Consider the following 15,386-nt stretch of genomic DNA (forward strand, 5'->3'; position numbering starts at 1 on the left):
CAGTGGGGAGGTTGCAGCAGGCACCAGTGTGGCTGAGGGACAAAGCAGGCAGTTGCTGGCTTGCCCACAGAGACTTTCTGCATAGGGCAGATAGTCCCCCAGAGTACCAGTGAAGGGAAGACAGATTAGCTTCAAGGTCTGCCCTTTCTGCATGTGACAGGTAAATTGGAGCTCCCATGGAACGTTGGGCTCGCCTCCAAAATTCTCCTCCTGGAAGATCTGCAGTTGAGGCCTTCAGGGATAGCAGGTGAAATATCTTTCTTTCTTAATGGCACCTCACAGAGGAAATAAGCCTTGGTCATGTTTCAGCTGGGTCTGACTAACAGCATAAATGTAAATCAGCACTGTTCTGTGACAAGTCAAGTTGCATCTTGAGAGGTAAACCACATCCTTTGTCCCCATTTACAGTGGCACAAGGTGGTTCTATTGCTAGCAGAGAATGACGTTTGAAATTGTTTTGCTGAGGCTTTGAACCATTTCCGTGTCATGGAGACTGATGCACAAAAGACTTGGAAAGGGAAAGTGTGATGTAAGCTGAGATGGTAGATTCTTTGCTCTTTTTGGTGACACCATAAAGTCCTCCTGTTAAGCTGCTCGGATTGTGAAAATGTTCTGTCTGTACATCTACCTCCTGCAACAAAAGCTTTTGTATGTATTATGTTCCTACACACAGTGAAATTAGAAAGTAACAACAGAAAATTAAACTAGTAAGAAGAAAGGTGTAGAGGGGAAAAGGTATGGGCAATGCCTCGTTCTTTTACAGTAATGACAACGATGAACGGTATAAAAGGACATAGTGTGTGGAAAAATATTTTTTTAAAACAGTTTTTATAACATTGGTGGCTATAGTTGGCAATCTTTATAAATCACATAAGGGTATAATGATCTTTGGTAGTAATTGTGTTCCATGAGGCAAAGTTAAGATTGTGGCAGAAAGCCCATTCCTAAGTTTGTTTCTTGACTGTGCATCATCTTCCTGTTGAATACAGAACATGGTTATTCTTTCCCTCTATCATGAGTTATTATCTCAAAGACATTAGGCTAAACTGCAGGAGAGAGTCTCTTCATTCAGATTATCATGTTGGATTCCATCCACTCATCTTTGTGTCATTGCAGAACCTGTTTGCATACTCAACCGTAATATAAGTTCATTATTTCTTTTTGCAACAAAAACTCAGTTTTCTTTTCTGCCAGAGGATTTATGTAAGCTAGGGATTTCCCATTTGCCTTAATGGGAGTTACCCTACACTGTACAATAGATTGGTGGCACAGCAAAGGAAGATTAAGTCAAAAGACCCCTAGAGAGCAATGTTGATTTTAAATATTTCTCTTCTGCTATAATAACTTCCATAGCATCCTATGCATTATGAAATGCCTGATTGAGTTAATTTGCTGCATTGTAAAATAAAGCCATAATTATCATTATTAAGTGTAATTAACTGTACTTCTAATCACTGTGCAGACTAGAAAAAGACAAATGTAGCATGAGAACACTTTAATATCATAATTACTGGTCCGTTTGTATTGTCCTTGTTAAATATGCATATGCTAAATAATTTCATTTAATGTGTTGAGCTATGTTGCACTTTGCTTATCATATGCTGATTACAAAAACCCAATCTTTCCTCGGAACATTTTTGGCTCAAGACCTTTTTTAATGCCAACCTGTGGGAAGGAATGAAAACAAACAACTCTGTAAAGTTTTTTGGGGCCACCCCATAATGTCCACCATTTCCTAGACTTGTACATTCTAGTAAAATTTTTTTCTAATGACTTATGTATTTAATCTGTAGAGTCAAGACTTCTAATGGTAAATCTAGTTCAACAGAGATTCAGTTGGAAAACAGTCTTTGTTAGGGAAGGGGAAGGAAAATAATCTTCTGCTATGCAGCAATAAGTCACAAGATTGTCGACCAGATTCTGTATGTTAATGGAGCAGCCTTAACTGCTGGTCCTGAGTGGAGTTACTCTTTTTACTGGTCTGTTGAGGACCCTTGATACTAGTGCTGGTTGTCTGCTTAATAGAAAGAAGTAAAGTTCCAAAGTTTTTGTGGCCTTCAAAATGTCAATCTTAGAAAAAGCTTTCCCCTTTAAGCTTCATAAATTAAGATAGGCCAAAGCTTGGAAGACTTCCTAAAACTAGATAAAATGGACTGGATCTTTTCTTCTTTTGGGAATTAAGCATTTTTGTCTGCATTGATTAAAAAGTCTAAATTCAAGGAGATTGTTTGGGAAATGAGCTAATTAATGAGAAAAGATTTCAGGATTTGGCACTTTTGTAGGAATGTCACAGACTTAATGGGATTATTGACCGGGGAAGAGGTTGCAGGACCTCACCATAGGCAGTTTATGTAAAAGAATCCATTTAACTTGCCTCTGAAATGAAACCACTGTAATGATTTCTGAGATCTGCCTTTTGTTCTAGTTAAGTGCCATCTCTTTTTCTGCAGCACTATTATAGCAGCATTATTTGTAATATTTTCTGCTTAGCTCAGAGTGTCACTGATTCCCAGAAGCATCAAATTTCCAGTTTCCCTTGAGATCTGGTACTGATGCAGCTGAGGTTTGGGCTGCTTTGTTTTGGTTTATTTCTGTAACAGTCACTCCAATAAGGGAAAGTAGCAGTTATGAAAAGGTTTCAGTGAGGAGCATCTGGAGGGGCACTAGTGGGAAATTTGCCAACAAATGGGTAAGCAACTTACTGTGGTGTGGTACTTCTTCCTGTACTCTCTCACAGAGGTTGGTTACCTTTTTTTAATATAATAAAGGATGAAATGGTTAAATACATCACAGTTTTGCCAATAATAGGTGTTGGTGTATAAGTCTAACTGGCAGTCAGACTGCCCAGGTTATTGATTTTACTGTCTAATGGCTGAAAGAGATGTTATCTTGATTAATTAGAAGTCAAAAACAAATGCATCTTGCTTCTGTTAGATCTCCTGGCATTTGCTTTCTTTTTTTCCTCCCTCACCAATGTTGTTGTACATGTACCTTTAAAATGTTTTAAACTAAAAAGCTATCAAGGTCAGCAATATACAAGCCCTAGTGACTACTTCAGCTGTCAATGAGTGCTTAAAGCATACACTGATTTTTGTGGTGGAAGGTACTCTTTTAAAGCATAAGGCTATTCATTTAACCTCAACAAATGAAAATCCAGTAGGCTATTATTCTTAATGCTCTTGAAGTAACTTATCACCTCATTATGCTCTTGGGCAGAAATGCTGACATGCTATCTGAGTATCACTTTATATATTTACTGATGGTTTTACAGGAAAACATAATTTTCTCTTTTGGAGTATTTAGTGTTCTGCAAAGGTGTTTAGTGCTTAATGTGAATAAGCTTTATAAAGATCACTGCAACAGTGAAACATAAAAAAGTAGACAATTTTCTATCAGCTACTCTGAATTATGATCAGTAAGATGATAGAAAAAAAATGATAAATGATAGGGGAAAAAAAGTCTAGGGTTAGTCAGCAATAACAAAACCTGTAGAGTTATAATATAACATGTTAATAATCACTTCCTGGTGGTTTACATGCTCTCAGAATGCCAAGCACTAAGGAAAAAAAAGGAATCTTGCTGCATTTATAAACAATTTACATCTCACAGCATTTACTTCAAGCACATGAGTAGTCGTTTGTTTTTACTGTAGTTTTATTTGTGTTTAATATGAGCATGATCTAGAACTAAAATTACCTTACAAAGTATACAGAAATATAATATATTGCACATGCTGTTGTGATCAAAGTGAAATCACCATGTTTGCATTTCATAACGTTAGAAGAGATCCTTGTTGTCACAACTGGTCTGATTCTGAAAATTATATAAAAATACCAGGGACACATTTCATCTTTTCAAAATCTGGGGAATCCCATAAATGTGAGCTTCTGCTCACAATAGTGTGTAATGTGTTATAGAAAACCACAAAGCACTGACACAAACTTCGCTGCATCATCTACTGAGCAGACGGTTTACGTGACTTCCCTTTCTTCTTACTTTCTCCATAGTATTTTAGCATACAGTTAATCTGTTTATCAGGTTCTCAATTCTGTCTTCTAGGTCTTGTTGTCATGAAAGATAGTGTCTAAAGAAAGATGGCCTAGAGCACTGCACAAATTATAGGTGTGGAGTGGTTTAAGTAGCCAATTTGTAAAGTTTCAGACTCAATTTATGTGCTTTTTTCCCTTGGACTTTACCTAGAAAAAGTGTAAAATGCACAAGACTTCTAGTCAACTACCACCCCCACTTTGCTTGGCAACTTGGTGTTCACAGAAAAAAAACCCAGGAGCCTGTTCAGTCCAAGCAAGGGACTGCAAGTGTTTTCTGAAATAAGGACGTAAAAGGACAGGATGTAAATAAAGCCAGCCCTGTGGTCATTTTAATTGGCATTCTTACCATTTATGCCGGTCCATGCAACTTCTTACTGTGCTGTTGAATAAAATGAGAAGTTACCAGAGCAACTGCAATGTCCATGGCCATTTTTGACTATAGGCCTGCTGAAATATTGACCTCAATTTTGTTTAGTTGAAATTCACAGTACAATTTCAGTAAATCTAGTGCTGCTGATAGCTGTCATGTTGAGTGCATTGGATAGTGGGTTTAGGTAGTGGTAACATTAGCTATCTTGCATTGTACTGCCACCAGCATCCCTTCTCTCTGATCTGAAAGAGCTTCATCTAGGCAGGCTTATAATTCAGTATTTATTTTCTATTTGGAGGCTACCTGTGAGGGGAGCCTGCTAGTACCAGTTGCAATGCTGAACCTTCCTCTGTAAAAACTGGACTGAAATTCACTCTATATCAGCTGTATGGTATGTATATGTTTGTTTCCATCCAGAAGCGACATTGACTCCTTGCCCTGTTACCAGCCACCACATCCACTTCGAATTCTTTGACAGACCAGGAACTGAACTGGAGGGCAAATTAATAGATACTGAGGAGCACTGTGATCATCATAATTTTTATTACTCTGGCCTCTATATGAATGGGACCCAAATCTGTTAAGAAGTGACAGATTCTGTCACGGTGTAGGTGTTCCAGGGTCTAATCTTTAAAAAAAAGAAACAAAAACCCCACCGCAGAGATGCTTTAAACCCCTTATGGTTGCAAATAAAATATTGAATAAATATATATTTCTATATATATCTAAAATATTGAAAAATGGAAAAGAGCAACTGGCTTTGGATTAAGTGGTGCATAAGAGTTTACACTGGCTCACGTTATGGCACAATGAACAGGCGAGCATCCAGGGCACCTGGTGCTTTAACGTGATCCTGAGCTCTGATGGAGGTAAGAGTGTCATGTTGACCAGGTCCTTTCTTTTCCTCTGGCATTTCCCCTCATTTCCAGCATGCCTTCCCCCTCACAGCAGTACTCCCAATTTCCTTGCTCCAAAGGGACATTGGGGGGGGGGGGGCAATGTCACCCTCCATTTGTGATATAAAGGGAAATAAAAGCTGTAAAATATTGATTCTGGAAGTTTACATAAGGGAAGTACAAAGTCTTTCTTCTGAGCCTTGGAATGGCTGTTAGAGGCCTGCCTCAGCTATTAAGAAGGGCCCACCTAATGCAGTCAGGTTTGCTCCATCTGCCATGGCTTTGAGTGACAGCTATGGCCCAGTGCACATCCACTGAAAACTAGCATCAGGGAATGACATACAGTTTGATAACATAAGATGCTTAGGTATTTTGGCTCAAGTGAGATGTTCAGAGCTAATAGCCCTGTGAGCAGAGTTTCAGCTGTGATCTGTACCTTGAGATATCAGTTGTGTCTGGCTCAGGAAAAAGGGGAAAGAATGAAAGCTTATTTCTAGAAAGGTTTCCGATGAGCAGCATTTGTCATTGAAGGGGAAGATGGGTATAATTAGCTTGTCAGTCTAGTTTGGGCTGAGCTGGCTTTCTGTGGTAAGAAAGATGGACTAACTGCCAGAAGAGCTGACAGGCAGTCGATAATGCAGCAATTAATGTCATAAATAATTCTGGAACCAATTATATCAAAATGGACTCCAAGCTTTAAAAAGGAACAGAATTCCCTTATTCTTCTTGCTAACAGCAAGAAGCAGCTTTCATTTTTCTCTGTAATTACTTTTCATTGTATATAGCAATAAAGTAGGGCTTTTCTGTCCATATTTAAAACTTGCCTTTCTTGCCTTCTCTGTCTCCTAAACACTTTTTACCCCATAGGACAAGGTTGTTACAGCAGATCTTCACTGAGGTGAATGTATAATCTTTTCACATGGCTGTTTCATGATAATTTCTGCTGCACCTAAATGACTAAAATCCAAGTTTTCTCAAATGTTATGGGCAATGACAGCAGAAAGCACCAAACAATGGCATTTGGAAATAAAGACATTTGTGAAATAAATTGATTTGTCTTATTATTTTAAAGGTTGCTCTGACTTGCTTACACTGAACTTACTGATTTTTTTTCCTCCCCTCTCCCTGTACAGTTACAGCTATGGAATCTGAGCCAAGCTATTCCCTTTATGCTGCAAACACAATTCAGAACAGCCCTGCGAGTTAATGGGCATTCCCTTACAAAAGACACCGAGTTACAAACACTCTCTAGAGTGATATTCTCCTTAGCTGTTTCTCCATGTGCTGTAATACAAATGTAGATAACACAAAGCCTGTAATGGCAAAACCCCCACAGTACTGCTAATGGTCTTTTCTGTAGTCTCATCCGCTATTTTTAAAAAAAAATGGACTGCAGAAGTAGTAAATTACTGTAGCATTCGTTCACAGCTTTGTTCAGAGCCTGACAAACGTTTCCAACTTTTCAACTATGGTGGCATTTACTCCTGGGAGGTTGGGGAAAACAGTTTGTGAAGTTCCCACTGTTTTAAAACCAGAAACATCTGTTGGTGTCACATGCAGTTTGTTGGCTGGGTCCAGGAGTAAAGAAATCCTGCAGCTGATCAGCTCTCTCCTTAGCAGTAGGTGTCAGTATGGTGAGTGATAATTACAACAGAGTTTTAGAGGACACATGATAATTAGGCCAGCTAACAAAAACATAAACACTGACATTTACCATACTTAAAAACAGAAGCGTCTGCTGTGTCTGTACATTGTTTCTGACCATGACAGTAGAGCCATAACTAGTTTAATCAAGCTTTCAAGGAACAAAGGCTTTCAGATTTTGGATATACAGCTCACTGTTTTAGCAGGAAGAATGGAAGAACGAGTGAGAGCGACCTATGGTGTGCAAAGCTTAGCCATGCAGTGGTGGAAAGCTGGCTTCCCTTCCAAACCCTGCTACAGGGATGCTGCTGAGTGACTGCTGGGAAATTGGTGTGTCTGTCATCACGGCTTCCCCATGCCAGAGGGACAGAGAAAGCTCACCTCGCAAAGGCGGTGTGCATATTAAAGCATTTAAAGTCTTTTTAAGCACTTGGAGATTGTCTGTAGGAAACGGCAATGGAAATTCAGTATTATTGAGGGGAAGGACCATCTGTTTCACATCTCATTAAGAACTATATCTCGTTCCTACTCTGCAGCCCAGCAAGGCCTGAAAACAAGGAGCTGTTTTTAAACAATACTACCTCAGTTAAACTGCAGTGTATATCAATTAAACTCAGTTTCGGTTCAAATGACCCACCTTTTACAGCTCACAGGAGTTGTTACAAAATGCAGCAGTAAGATTTTGGCAGAATCTTTGCAGGTCAGCTCTGTAGCCCTTCAGTGGTCTTGCTCTCATCATTTTCTTTGCTAAGCTGCTGCATTTCTAGCGAAAGCACTTCACTGTCCTCATGCCTCAGATCATTCAGTGCACTTTTTCTCTCCAACAGAAAGGAGGTTTCAATGCTTTCCTTGTATTCATAAGAATGATTTCAAGCATAAGGTAAAATCAGTTCTAGCAGGTAGTATCGCTACTTGGTCTGCAGAGCTCCTATTGACCTCCATTCTGGGGAAATTCAGTTCCATGGTGAAGCGGACTTCACAAACAAACCAAGTGATTTACCATGAAATGGCAAATTAAATGAGCTTAATTTACCCACCATCATCTGCGTTGCTACCCTGATTATTCAGCTTTTCTATTCTAACTGCCAATACCATTGATGCTACTGTAGGAAACTTAAGGCTAAGTGAGCAGCTACTATGCTTGAAACAACAGATTTCCAGTTTGTCAGGAAGATGAGTTGTTAAAGAGCAATTAGTATTACCTAAGACTTCTAGTGTCTTTGCTTGTACTTCTAACAACAATACAGAAAGAGTTTTTATTTTATTCTTAAATAGTTTTACATAATAATTTTTATTAGGTATATTTTAATGATTCCCAAAGAAAGAAGTGAAAATCCTATGAGATATTTCGTAGTCCTGAAAGGCAAATACAGGGTAAACTAATGGCACTATTTACTTAGATATTGCTGTTCCTTTATCCTCTAAATGCCTGAAAATAGCTCTTTGTTGAGGTGAAGTGCAGAATCCAATGACTTTAACACCTTGGTTTAGCTCAGGATGGGAGATATTATCTAGTTTTATTCTTTGTGTGTCAGGGTGTTATGTGTTTTTATCTGTTGCTTGAAGTCACACACTAAAATTCTAAGCTCTTATGGCTATTTATTACTGAGACCATTGAAATCATACATACTCATTATAACGTAGTGCATTTGGGCTGATAATACAATAATGACTGGGTTTTCATCGTGAACTAGCATAAGCATCCTTTTGGATTAACCTTGGAGTATTCAAAAATACAGTGCCTTATGTCTGAAACACAAATGCAGCAGCAGTGGTGTTAGTGGAGTAACACAACATGGAGAAACAGGAAGGTGGGGAAGGGGCAAGAATTCAGCTTCAGTAGGTAGATGAAAGATCCTCACAGACATCAATATAATTGATGTGATTTTCAATTACCTTTTTTTTTAATGGCTGACTGATCTACGTAATCATGTAAATTTTTAAACATACTCCTCTTTCCTTTAGGTCTAATTAGCTGCCATTCACATCAGAGTTGGGTTTCCTCTGCCTTCTACCTCAGACCCTCTTTTGCTGCATCACTGTTTGCATTTCTTAGATCTAGCTTGTCAGAAGGGCCCAGCACGTCCAAACAATGACAGATTTTTCTGAAGCTCAGTTCTCTATTATGCAGCTAATTAAGAAGCCAGGTTGATGGTGGGCAGAAGATGGAAGGGAAGGGGAGCAGGAGGAGGAAAGAAGAAAAAAGTCTTACTAATTCAGCATATCTAGACCTTTGAAATCTGTTTGTACATATCACAGACATTGATTCTGGGGGTTTGAAAACCTGGCCTTCATTAGGTACTTAAGTTGGAACTGAGGAACTAATATTGTTCTCTTTGGAGCATGGAGGGCAGTGACTTTTCACGTGAGTTTGTGCAGCACTGTTTCTGAAGGGATTTTTCTGAATGACTTTAATAGAAACAGTAAATAATACAGCATGAGTGCACAGGATATGAGTTTCTCCCTAGCACTTTTGTTATTGAGAGGAGTGTTTTATCTTCTATGGTGTCTCCAGCAGCCAGACTAACATACATTTAGTTTTAAAGCATCTATCATACTTTATGGCTTTGGTAGATAGGCATGCTTAAAAATGTTTTGGTTCTTGGTATATATTTTCTTTACTTTTCTGAATCTTTCTAGATCAGTTCTTGAAATTGCAGGAAATGGATCAAGGAGAAAAGGGAACACAGAACAGGTTAATTGATAGCGTGCCAGTTACTCATAATAGCAAAACCTAGTAGGTACCATAATGTGAGCAGGTTGGTGAACCTATCTTTGTCTAAAAAAAGGAGCAAAATAAGTCTTGCTGAAGAAAAAGGAAATTGAAGCAGGTGTGTAGAGTGCTGTCTACTGCAGCACATAGGGACTGTTGTGTACCAGACGGTGTACCAGCTAAGTTATGGGAGACGATGCTTGCACTTCTGTTGATGCTGTTGGTGTAGGTTCCATGGAGAGCTGAAGGATTCACATTATTAAATGCTGCAATTTGTTTTATTTTGCACAATTTTTGAGTAAAGTTAGTCTTACCACGAGATTACACACCCTCACTAAAACTCTGCTGTTGGAGTTAAATTTAGGCTTGTAATAGCTTTGACTTTTGTGGTTGTTGAAGGAAAACTTAAAAATTAACCAATTCTGTCCCCTCAACAAGATCTCTTCTAATGCTGCTACAGAAGTTATACATTTTTAACGTTTTGATTTTTGAAAAGGAATAACTCACCACAACTTGAATTCTTGGAATCAGCAGTCCTGCATTTCTCTGGATGAGAAACAGTGTCAGCTTGGATGAAAGATGAAAAAGATGTGGTCTTAGGGAAATCTTAAGTCTGCTTATGGCAGAGGAATCTGCTACTCTGAGGTAAGACCCAAGTATGAAACTACACTGGGACTCAGAGAGCTCAGACCTTCCAGAACTGAAAAAAAGAGCACAGTCAGAAGGTATACAAAGAAGTGCAAGAGAGTGATTCTGGGTGCAAGAGAGTGACGCTGAAACTGTCTTTTCTCATTAAAAGTAGAATCTGTTGATAATATAGTGCTAGCTACCTTTCTCTCAGGAGACATAATGCTTGCATGGTGTTCTAAATGGAAGAATAGTAAAGTTGCTAAAAGAATTAGGGCACCCTGAGAACATAATGATGTTATCTCATCCAGTTCCTCTTCAGAATGGAGGGTAGAAGGCTGTTAAGTTACTAGCCAGAGTATTTAAACATTTTCCTTTCAGGGACTTTTGCAGGATTAATGCAGATATCCAGTAATAAATTTGAATTTCACCCATGTTTTCTCCTGAGGTACCTTTTTTTCTTGGCAGACTCCAGGTGAGGTTAATTGCTCCTGATTCAACATTAGCAGGATTAAGTTTTCTCTCCTCCTGCTGATGGGGTTCAGTTTCTTTCCCTTGGTTAATGTGTCAAACACCAATCCACCTCCCTTTCCCCTTACCCTGCCCCTTAACTAACTGTGTTGAAATACGTAAGACAATAAGAGAATAAACTGTATAATCAAGAATGAAAAATAATATCACCTACCACAGTAAATCATAGCCAAACAACACAGTTATAATAGAAATACCTTTCCTATGTCTGATCCACTAACACATACTTAGTCAGATAACAAATAACTTATTCTTGGAGAGAGTGCCCGGGATTTGATTTATCTCTGAGTGTAAGTAAATATGAAAAGGCTGCCAAATCTGCCTATATAAATCTCAGCTATCTCAAAATGTCATGTATGGGGGAAGTGAAAAATTAAGAAGGTGTTTCTGTCCTAATAGGGTATGGAGGCAAAAGGTTCTGCTTTTAATTCTTCTTAGGGATGCTATTTCTCTGGTTGATACCTGGGAAGAATTAAAGTGAAGCTGGAAAAATACATATATGTATTGTGCCAAATTCTGGTCTTATTTTTCTGATGCAAATCTGGAGGAGATCCACTAAAGACTCTGGAATTAGTCTGGCTTTGTCCCAGTGTAGCTGACAGCAAACTGAGAGACTTTCAAATTAAATAATGGTTAAATCTCAGTGTTATTAAGATTTTTCATTTTGGTTATAGTGGCCATTGTTTGTTTGAATAAATGGAACAAAAAGAAATCATCTGAAGATACTTATATACTGCAGCACAAGTGAGAATAGAAAGAAGACTGGGCCAATGTGAAAATCGAGGGTAAGAAAATAGTTTCTGTAACTATTGTTTGCATATGTGTATTTTTGTCTGACAACACCACACTTAAGGATCTGTTTAGACAGGAAAGAAAGAGAAGGCATGTAGGGCTGGATTATGCCACTTTAACCCAAGTATTAAGTAGTATCATAATCCAGGCATAAATCCTGCCAGTTTGTGAATTCTCGCCCATGGGCTTTATATTTCTTTCACTTAATTCAGTGGACATCATTGGAGTTACTCCTGACTTGTAGCAGGGTGGTGAATGTCAGAATTAGGCCCTCTGTCTCCTGCGTGGGTTGGTGAACTGGATGTTCTGTGTGACAAAGTGTGTCAATTAGCCTGAAGTAGTTGCTGAGCCTCAGTCCATCTGCGATTCGAAGGTAGTTTGTTACCTCCGAGGTGGGGGTTTTTAGCTGAACGTGTCATCCTACTCAAATTCATTAGATGAAAAGTGAGTATCATCTTACATTACATAAGTTCAGCTGGAATGTATACAATGTCAGCAGTATGGGAGAAGAAAACATGTGTTGAATACATCTAGTGTGTCTTGGGTCTCTGAAGGTCACTCCACTAAAGTAATATATAGTGCTAGTGCTAGTGGCTCAAGGTCAAGTCAGCTTGCTTTTCATAATGCATAAACCTGAAGCTTGCTCAGACACCAATCATCTGACCTAAACCTTGGAACAAATATTTTACTAAGTAAATCAGTGAGCATGCTGGCATTTCTATTAACCTTCAATGCACTGGTGACAGAAAATGAATAATGATAAATAATAACTCAGGCCTGTAAATCATGCTTAGCATCAGAGAGAAAAAAAAAAGAGGGAAAAAGAAAGAAAAAGGAGAAGGTCTGGTGTACTACCATCTGCTAAGCTGGATGAGCCTGTAGGGAGAAACCCACCACGAAGGGAAATGTGCTCTCTCCCTCCCACAGCAGTTCCCTGGGCTTGAAAGTTGGGGGGTGGGATGGAGGGGGCTTTGCAGAGACTGGTGAAGGAAACACTTGAAAGTGAAAAGCTGAAGGTACACAAACTGCAGGCAGTCAGAGCAAGAAGTGCTCTGTTACACAAAGTGGTAGGATTGTTTGGTGAGCCTTGAAATGAATGAACTCTTTTCTTGTCCTCCTCTCCCACTGTCTGGCTGTCAGTGGCTGTCTGGTGGTAAACAGAAGATAACAGACCTACAGCAATTTACTAGGGTTGAGGAGCTGCTTGTTTTTCTTCCCCAGTACTCTTTCATTTCCTTTTCTTCTGTTTTTCCTTTCAGTTGTTTTGCTATCAGTTAGGGTCACCATAGCCACACAATGGCCTTAAAATAATTAACCCCATAAAGTAGGAAGAACTGGAACACATTTACCCATGTCTCCTACCCTGTGATACTTTCAAATGTTTCAGCTTTGTTCAGAAGTGCTCTGTTTCTCATATCCTTTGGATTTTTAGTCAGTCTAATTTTAGACAATACAAATCTGAACATTAATTTATTATAGAGTTTGTTACAAGGAGGGTTTTTCCTAGCTATGTTGTTTAAGTCATTTGCACTTCACAAATTTGCTCAGAATCTATTTATTTTTCCTTCTGAGCTACTTTTGATAAAAAAAAAAAAAAAAGAAGAAGTGTTGATGAATCAGTGGTTCAAACTACATGTTGTGTTGAGTTCACCTCTCTAGCTGGGAATGCATTTGTAATGGTTTGTCAGGTTAGAAAGACCCTGAGCACACTTTGTGCCCCTGCTACAAGAAGGGAAGGCAGCATGCATCGCATCAGGTTGCCACTGCCAAAAACCACACTAGATTCTCATGGAGCAGTCTTGCCCTTTCACAAGAGGGTGTGCTGTGACCCTGGGATGGGAACAAATAGAGAGCAGAAGCATAGACTGATGTTTGCTCTCTGTGGGATCACAGCAGGAGGTGTACTCAGCACCCCTTAGGGGTTGGTTGGAAGGCTGTAACAAACAGTTGTGGGTAGGCACAGTTTGTTACTATGCTTTAGTCTGTTGTGGAATCACAAAATCCCAAACCAACCAAATCTAACCCAGATACCTTAGGAAGAGTGGAGTCTAACTCCTGAGAGGAAAGGATAAACAGAGTTAGGGGCCCGAGTTCATACCTGTAATTAATTTTTTGTCAGAAATGGGCGTAGAGCAGAGTTTGAACTTTTCAAAGAGTAAAGGCATTCTTTGCCTTCACAGGACTTCAGTCTGAAATGCAGGCAAGAGCCAGCCATGACATTCAGATTTGTATCCAAGTTCAGACTCCCAACGGGTCTTTGTCAGAAAAATCCTAGGAACTTGAATCTAGTGTTCTTTTTGATCACTTCTCTCTTTTGACCAAAATAAAAATAAATGTCTTGTTCACGGGCTGGACTTGTGTTACTTCCAATGTTTGTGTTTAAATGATATTCCCAACTGGATTACAGTAACATGATAACACCGCTTACAATGCAGTCACCATCTGACATAAAAAAAAAATGAGCGAGACTACACTGCTCTAAAAGTATTTTGTATGTGTATATAAAATTCTATCTTGAATGCAGCTCCTATTAATTTGGGTTCTTTTCCCTCCACATGTAATTGTTTGTATGAATCTTGTCCCCACATCTGACCTTCAGAAGGCTCCCTTCTCAAAAAATAAAGAATAAATTAATAACGCTTGTTGCAATCCTGATGCAGGAAGTCCAAATTAATGTCTGTTGTACCTATTGCATTCTTCAAACTAAAATGTCCTTGTTGATTCAGTGCTCTCTGAGTAAACTAAAAGTATATACAAATACACACACTTCTAAGTGATTCTCGACAAGTAGAGAGTATTAGGTTGAGTTCTTTGCACTTTGAAGTCTCTTCTTTCTCTTTGGTTACCAGCCAATTCTCATTTGAGGTCTGATGTTTAATGAAATGTGTGAACTATTGACTTTGTGTATGGAAATTGTTAACAGGTGAACAAAAGAAGAGTGAACTGATCTACCAATATCTAGGACTAAATATAGCCAAAGCCAAAATCTGTAGAAGATACAAGATATTTTAATGGTGTAATTAGAAAGACTGAATGATAGTTTTGGGATATTAGACCACCAAGGGGAATCCAGCATTTTTACCAAGTCAGATGATCACAAATAGAAGCTTTTTTAACAGAGTCAGTAGAATTTCTCATCTGTCTTTCCTGTTATGGTTTAGGTATGGTGTAAAATATTCTTCATGCTGAGTGGTGAACTGCAATATCAGGTCCCTAAAATATGTACATGATTCACTAAACACTGTATCTGTATCAAAGGAAATACAAAACTACCTAAGCCTAATCTGGATAATTGGTGAACCATTTTATTTTCCTATTTGAGGATAACATGGACTCTATCTTGCTTCTGCACGCCAGTTTTCATTTCAGATTGGCTGCCCCTTGATCTCCATTGGCAGTAGGTATCTGTTCCCATCACTGTCTTTCCCAGCCTTCAAATATATTTCCTTATAACTTTGCCTATACTTTCTTGTTCATGCCTTCTATGACAGTAACCATCATAATAGTATGTTACTTTTCAGACGGAAGTCTAAAACGATGCATACACCATGATGTGAGTAAATCTGCCTTAGTGAAAATGTATTAAGTAGCTCTGTTTACTCTCTCTTTCTGGAAACCTACTTTCCCGTCAAATATTGCTAATCATATAGATATCAGTTGCCAGAGGTAACTCTTGCTATCAGCATTTAAAATGTTTTAGCTCTACTGCTTCTGTTTCGTAACTGAGCTGCTGCTGAGTGAATGGCAGAAGTTGCTATTTAGAC

Source organism: Haliaeetus leucocephalus, unplaced genomic scaffold (genome assembly GCF_000737465.1).
Source record: "Haliaeetus leucocephalus isolate CR32 unplaced genomic scaffold, Haliaeetus_leucocephalus-4.0 Scaffold229, whole genome shotgun sequence".
NCBI lineage: Eukaryota > Metazoa > Chordata > Aves > Accipitriformes > Accipitridae > Haliaeetus > Haliaeetus leucocephalus.